This window comes from Pituophis catenifer, unplaced genomic scaffold, assembly GCF_029215685.1.
Source record: "Pituophis catenifer annectens isolate HBS135680 unplaced genomic scaffold, rPitCat1.0.hap2 SCAF_3, whole genome shotgun sequence".
NCBI classification, from domain to species: Eukaryota; Metazoa; Chordata; class Lepidosauria; order Squamata; family Colubridae; genus Pituophis; species Pituophis catenifer.
In genome coordinates this window covers 215,442,175-215,450,195 of record NW_027256883.1, presented here as the reverse complement: position 1 = coordinate 215,450,195, position 8,021 = coordinate 215,442,175, and positions in this window count along the sequence as shown.

The following is an 8,021-nucleotide window of genomic DNA, read 5'->3' as shown; positions in this document are numbered from 1 at the left end:
GAAGAGATGGCAGGAAGTAGGGAGGCCAGATTGCTTATTTCCCCTTGCCATTGGGGTGGGGCCTCTGAGTAGCCCCAAGGAGATGGCCAGAGGCTTCGGAGCTGCAGGGAGATACGGCAAATTCCTGGTTTTCAAGCAGAGAAACTGGTGGCATTTAGCAGCAGAAAATGAGGAGGGGCAATGCTGCCCCCCCCACCTTGTCTTAAACCAATACAGATACAGATTAAGAGAGTTGGAAGGGACCTTGGAGGTCATCTAGTCCAACCCCCCGCCCAAGCAGGAGACCCTACACCATTTCTGACAGATGGCAGTCTAGTCCCTTCTTGAAAGCCTCCAGTGATGAAGCTCCCACAACTTCTGAAGGCAAACGTTGCCTGATTGCTCTCACTGTCAGAAAATTCCTCCTTATTTCCAGGTTGAATTTCTCCTTGTTCAGTTTCCATCCATTGTTCCTTGTCTGGCCTTCAGGTGCTTTGGAGAATAGCTTGACCCCCTTCCTCCTCTCTGTGGCAGCTGCTCAAATATTGGAAGATGCTCTCCTGTCTCCCCTGGTCCTTCTCTTCACTAGACCAGCCAGGCCCAGTTCCTGCAACCGTTCATCATATGTTGCATCGTAACCTTGGCAAGGAGTATCAAAAGTGGGTTTTTTTTAATTTTGAAAAGGCAACTGGACTGATTTTTTAAGGGGGGAAAAAGATGTTTCACTTCCTGTCTTAGAAGCTTCATCAGTTGTATTGGATGGTGTGGAAGATGGAGGAATAGTTAGTGACAGTTGAGATGAGTTGATGGCGGTGGGGAATGATGGGTTTTGACAGGATGATTGGGGGGGATGGATGGAAAGATTGTGTTTTCTTTGCCAGTTTTAACACTCTCTGAGAGCCATTGTGGTTCTTGGAGGTTTACCTGTGTTCTCAGGGTCACCTGAGTGGTGCAAATGGGCATGGAGCCTTCTTGGAACTGCTGAAAGGACCGTGTTGTAGACTGGAAGTAGATGATATCTTATCCCTCCCCCTCTGTTGAGGGAGGGGCTGTTCAATTTCCACCTAGGTGGCCTCTTTGACCCCTCTTTCCAACCAGCCGTCCTCTCTATCCAAAATGTGGACTTTGCTGTCTTCAAAAGAGTGCCCTTATCTTTCAAATGCAGATGGACGACCGAATCTTGTCCTGATGGATTAAATCTCCTATGTGGGGCCACGTGCTGACTTTGTTTTGTTTTTCCTCAAAAAATTAGAATTAAAAAAACCCACTTTTGATATAATGATGACCGGGATGGCTGAGAATCTTCATAGACACTTGGCAATGAGCCTAGAATAGAATAGAGAATATAGAACAGAGTAGAGTAGAGTAGAGTAGAGTAGAGTAGAGTAGAGTAGAGTAGAGTAGAGTAGAGTAGAGTATAATAGAACTGGAAGGGACCTTGGAAGTCTTCTAGTCCAGCCCCCTACTCAAGCAGGAGAACCTATACCATTCCACTGACCGAGCACCCACGATTTCTGGTGGCAAACTGTTCCACTGGTAAATTGTCCTCACTGTTAGGAAGTTTCTCCTTAGTTCCAGGTTGCTTCCCTCTTTGGTTAGTTTCCAACCATTGTTTCATGTCTTGCCCTCTGATGCTTTGGAGAATAATTTGACCCCCTCTTCTTTGTGATGGTGCACCGTCTTCCGAGCCCCCTCCTCGTCTCCAAAAGAGGCCTTCTATTCAGCAGCTTGGCGACAACCTCTTACTAAAAAGTTGCACCTCCGTGAAGCCTGAAACCAACCAAGACACTCCAACACATCTGTCTGCATGGAGCAAGTGTTCGCACATTATCTTGTTTGAGCTCTGTCCTGCCTGAAGCCATGCTGTGGGGACCAGTCGGGGCCACGCAATGCTTCGGATTGCAATAGAATAGAATAAGAGAGTTGGAAGGGACCTTGGAGGTCTTATAGTCCAACCCGCTGCTTAGGCAGGAAACGCTATACCATTTTGGGCAATTGGTTATCCATCATCTTAAAAATTTCCAGTGTTGGAGCACCCACAACTTCTGGTGGCAAGCAGTTCCACTGGTTAATTGTTCTCACTATCAGGAAATTTCTCCTTAGTTCCAAGTTGCTTCTCTCCTTGATGAGTTTCCACCCATTGCTTCTTGTCCTGCCCTCAGGTGCTTTGGAGAATAGCTGGACTCCCTCTTCTTTGGGAGATATTGGAAGACTGCTATCATGTCACCCCTGGTCCTTCTTTTCATCAGATTAGACATACCATAAAGTTTCAGTTCCACAAAGGGGCATTCAAAAGCCGACGGGCAGGAGGAGAGCCCTCGGCTGCAGCTCTTTAAAACATTGTTTTCCTGGGATCCTCTAGCTGCAGCTGCTGTGGCTGTGATGCCAGGAAAAGAGGCAGCTGCTTTAAAGAGCTGCAGATCAGCTCCCTGCCTGCTCCTTTGGGGAAGCACACCTGAAGGCTGGCTTATCCTTGGTGGTACACATGTCTCATTGAGCCTGCAGCTGTATTTTATTTATTTAATTGATTGATCGATTATTGCAAAGGTGCTATTTTTCCCAAAAGGCAACTGGACTTCCTTGGGTTTTTTTCTTTGAAAACGTTTCGCTTCTCATCCAAGAAACTCCTTCAGTTCTTGGATGAGAATGGAATTCCTTAGCTGGTGGGATCCACATTGCTCCACAGGATGGACAGGGCATTCTCCTGCCAGGAAAAACTGACCCAGCAGCCCCCAAATCGGAGGGAAATTTTCTGCCCCCCCCCCCAAGGAAGCTGCTTTTTTGACCCCAGGATGGGTGTCCTTGAGGAAAGGAATTGCAAAAGAGCCGGCTTTATCTCGGCCTTGAAATCCATTAAAATGTGTAACCTAATTCCTTCCGTATTAAACTGAGCCCAGAGTTCCTTATCAGGGAGTAGGTGTTAAGTAGCTCATCAGTGCAAGGAAATATAGGCCACATCAAAGGGGGGGGGCTGAAAGATAATTTCTCTATTTCATATTTTTCGTGGTCTTTTCTTTCAATTTCTTCCTGGAGATCTGAAATCCAGCCAGCAAGCTTGAGGGACAGGCAGGCGGTGGGAGAGGAAGGCTCCTTCGCTTTCCAGGCCACTGTATGTTCCATGCAGCAGGAGAAAGGATGAACCAGGCCAATCTTACCATAAACGCTAGCATTTCCCAGAGCTATCATTGCACTCAGCAAGGAACTGAAGGGCCACCACCAGTGAGCTGTTGGACAGCATAACTTGGTCTGTTGTGTGGATGCTTGGGTGGTTTAGGGGCGGGGAATTTGTGGTGGGTGGGTGGGGGTATTTGGGGATTGTTATGTGTGTTGGACCTGGTCTTTGGGTGTTAAGTGAATTTCGTTGTATGGGTATACTGTATATACACGTACAATGACAATAAAGTTATTTATTTATTATTCAGCTGCAGAGGGAGTCAAATATCTCGGCTTCAGGGTTTGGCTTCCTCCTAGGAACATTTATAATCAGTTTGTTTAAGTCATCTAATTGTCTGATTCATCATCAGTGCTAGAAGGGAGGGGGCTTTGCTGGGAGGAGGAGGAGGAGGAGGGTGAAGTTGTTGGTGCTCTCTGACCTTGGCTGTTTTCTTGCAGATGCTTCATGACACAACTAGGGAACATCATCAATGCTGTTTCAAAACCCAACTAGTCCTAGCACTGATGACGTTCCCTAGATGGGTCATGAAACATCTGCATGAAAACAACCAAGTTCAGAGATCACCGAGGACCCCACAGTCCTTTCTCCTTCTCCTCCTCCTCCTCTCTGCAAACCCTTTGCCTTCTAGCACTGATGATGTTCCCTAGTTGGGCCATGAAACGTCTGCAAGAAAACAGCCAAGCTCAGAGAGCACCAAGGACCCCACAGTTCTCCTCCACCTCCCCCTTCCTTCCTTCCTTCCTTCCTTCCTTCCTTCCTTCCTTCCTTCCTTCCTTCCTTCCAGCACTGATGATGTTCCCTAGTTGGGTCATGAAGCATCTGCAAGAAAACAGCCAAGCAGAGAGAACGAAGAACCCCACAATCCTCCTCCTCTCCTCTCCTCCCTTCTAGCACTGATCAAATTCCCTAGTTGGGTCATGCAAGAAAACAACCAAACCCAGAGAGCTGCAAGGGCGTCTCATTCCAAAATTCTCTTATTCTTCCCTAGCACAACAAGGACTATTTCTGGGGTCCCTGTGCTCTCTTTCTCTTGACCTGGCCTACCCTGCAGGGCGGAGCAGACTCCCTCCCTCCCTCCCTCCCACAGCCTCTCCTTTTCTCCTGCCTTTGTCTGCAGCTCCCTCTGCATTTCCCCAGAAGCTGTTGGGCCCACCTCCTCCGCCTCCTCCTCCTCCTCCTCACACTTTGCAGGGGGCCGAAAACCCATATTTTTACCCAGGCTTTTTAGCGTTGCCGTGTTTGTGTGCGTGTTTTATATTTGTTATGCATTTACGTTCTTTTTATGGGTGGTTTTATGATATCTGTGTAAGCTTTGCAGAGCCATTAAGGGCACGAGAAGCATATGAATCTCCTGATTGAACACAAAGGCCTTTCCGTCTTCCGAAGGATTCATAGTTCAGGCTGCTTCCCACCCAGGACCTCCCTGGTGCTGGTCTGGCCTCCTGAACTGGTTTGAAACCGGTGCTTGAAGCCCCCTCGGCTTCCCTCTCCATCCCCCTCCAGAAAAAACCCAGGCTGTTGTCTCAATGCAAGCATAAATCTTTGGCAGCTTCTGATTATTCCGTCCGTATCCGAAAATCTGCCCTTCGCTGTCTCGGCGGGACTGTAACACCTTGTCTAATAAAATGTCGCCTTTTGCTTGATAACTGATGTCTGCTCCTATTGTCACCTCGCGGTGCAGAGGAATTCTTGGAGATTCCTAGCAACCCTCCCCGGTGCTGGGTGCAAATGCTGGGAGGGGAGGGGAGGGGGAGGGCAGCCCACCAAGCGGCCCCCAGGCCTCAGATGGATGCAGTTCAGGGTTGTTGTTGTTTTCATGGCCGCAATTCCATGCGAGGAGCAACACAACCCCCACCTCCATTTCAGGTGCGGCTTTGTGCCTTCTGGGTTGGTTGTGGAGATCAAAGGGAAACGCTGCAGCTGCAATTAGCACAGGTGAATTTGCCTCAGTTTGGCCGATGGCGGAGATGTTCAGCTTTCTGGGTGGAAAATTCAGAGGAAAGATTTGAGTGCCCGAAATATGCAGAGTGTTTATTTTGGATCTCTTGCGGTCTCTCGATGATACTCGGATTATGCTGTGTTTATCCTGCCTTTTTGTTTTCGGAATATTTGGATGGTTTTAAAAGTATCTTTGATTGATCTTCTTCTTCTTTCTTCTTTCCAGGTTGAATCTCTCCTTGTTCCCTTTCCATCTATTTTTCCTTGTCTGGCCTTATCTGGTGCCTTTGGAAAACAGCTTGACCCCCTTCCTCCTCTCTGGGGCAGCCCCTTGAATATTGGAAGGCTGCTATCATGCGTCCCCTGGTCCTTCTCTTCCCTAGACCAGCCAGGCCCAGTTCCTGTAACCGTTCTTCACTGGGACCTGATGGATTACATCCCAGAGTTCTAAAGGAGCTGGCAGATGTCATCTCAGAACCATTGTACCACATCTTTCAAAAATCCTGGAGCACCAGGGAACTACCAGAGGACTAGAAAAGAGCTGATGTGGTTCCCATCTTCAAAATAAGGGGGAAAACAGACCCAGGAAACTACAGACAATCAACACCCACTAAATAGGAGCCAGCCGTGTGCAGCAGCAGCTAAAAAAGCCAATGCAATCCTAAATTACATTAACAGAGGGATTCAGTCAAGATCATGGGAGGTACTAATACCACTCTACAAAGCCCTAGTAAGGCCACACCTAGAGTACTGCATCCAGTTTTGGTCCCCACACTATAAACAAGATGCTGAGACTCTGGAAAGAGTGCAGAGAAGAGCAACCAGGATGATGAGGGGACTGGAGGCTAAAACATACGATGAACCATTGCAGGAACTGGGCCTGGCTGGTCTAGTGAAGAGAAAGACCAGGGGAGACAGGAGAGCAGAGTTCCAATGTTTGAGGGGCTGCCCCAGAGCGGAGGGGCTCAAGCTATTTTCCAAAGCACCCGAAGGCCAGACAAGGAACAATGGATGGAAACTGACCAAGGAGAGATTCAACTTTCTGACAAGGAGAATCATCAACCAATGAAACAGAAGTTGCCTTTGGAAGTTTTGGGAGCTTCGTCACTTGAGACTTTCAAGAAAAGACTGGACTGCCATTTGTCAGAAATGGTGTAGGGTCTCCTGCTTGAGCGGGGGGGTTGGACTAGATGACCTACAAGGTCCCTTCCAACTCTGTTAATCTGTTAATGTTTGAGCCTCCAGTTCCCTCATCATCCTGGTTGCTCTTCTCTGCTCTCTTTCCAGAGCCTCAACCTCTTTTTTATAGTGTAGTGACCAAAACTGGATGCAGGACTCTAGGTGTGGCCTTACTAAAGCTTTATAGAGCAGTATTAGTACCTCCCTTGATCTGGATTGAATTCCTCTGTTAATGCAGTTTAGGATTGCATTGGCTTTTTTGGCTGCTGCCGCACACAGCTGGCTCCTATTTAACTGGTTGTCCAAAGCCTTCACGACTTCTCTATCAAGGGCTTGTCTGCAATTTATTTCCTGATTGCTGTTTCCTTGAGAAAAAGACAGAAGGTCTGCACCGCTTCGGTATCTCCATTGTCAATTTTCAGGCTGATGGCTGCCATTCGTTTTATATTTAATTTTAGTCCCATTTCTTTGCCGTGCTTCTTTTATTACTACAGCTTGGAGATCATTTGCATTTCCACCTGCCAGACGAGTGTCATCAGCACCAGGGTGGGTGATTGATGCTTCTTCCTCCAATTTTAAAACCACATCCGTCTTCTTCTTCCCAGTCCAGCCTCCCTCGGTATATATTCAGGCACGCCGTATTGTCTGAACGTGGTTAAATATTCCTTGGCACAACCCATAGCTGACATTTGATCCTCGTGCCACGGCATACAAGGATGAAACTGGGTGAGAAGTTGTTGAACCTAGATTGTGTACGGTACACCCTGAATGTAAGACGAAAGCTGCTTTCTGTTCCTTTGCATGAAGTCCTTTCACTGCTTAAGCTGTGATTGTGTAGGGTTTTCTTCTGCAGAGGCAGAGATGGGTTTCTGCAGGTTCTGACCAGTTCTGGAGAACCGGTAGTGGAAATTTTGAGTAGTTCGGAGAACCGGTAGTAAACATTCTGACTGGCCGCGCCCCCATCTATTCTCTGCCTCCCAAGTCCCAGCTGATCGGGAGGGAATGGGGATTTTGCAGTAACCTTCCCCTGGATTGGGGAGGGAATGGAGATTTTACAGTATCCTTCCCCTGCCACGCCCACCAAGCCACACCCACCAAGCCACAGCCACAGAACCAGTAGTAAAAATTTTTGAAACCCACTACTGTGCAGAGGAGTTGTTACTACAAGTGCCCGTTCTCCAGTGGTGGGTTGCCCTTGGTTCGCACCGGTTCGGTAGAACTGGTAGTAAAACTGGCAGGAGGCTCCTCCCACCAACCCCGATGTCATCAAAATGCTTCTACGCATGCACAGAAGTGCGCGCGCGCACACGAGTAAATCAAAGAAGCAAAGCAAAGGCTTCCAAGAAGAGATTGGGCTGCCATTTGTCAGAAAGGGTGTAGGTAGGGTCTCCTGCTTGGGCAGGGGGTTGGACTAGATCAGTGTTTCTCAACCTTGGAAGCTTGAAGATGGGTGGACTTCAACTCCCAGAATCCCCCAGCCAGCGCTGCTGGCTGGGGGATTCTGGGAGTTGAAGTCCACCCATCTTCAAGCTTCCAAGGTTGAGAAACACTGGACTAGATGTTCTACAACAGTGGTGGCGAACCAACTGGAATGCGCCATAGTACCAGAAACCCAAATAGCAGCTGGCGATGGTGCATGTGCCCACAGAGAGGGGTCTGCATGCCACCTCTGGCAGGCGTGCCAGAGGTTTGCCATCACGGACCTACAAGATCTCTTCCAACTCTGTTACTCTGTTAAACCCTACAATGG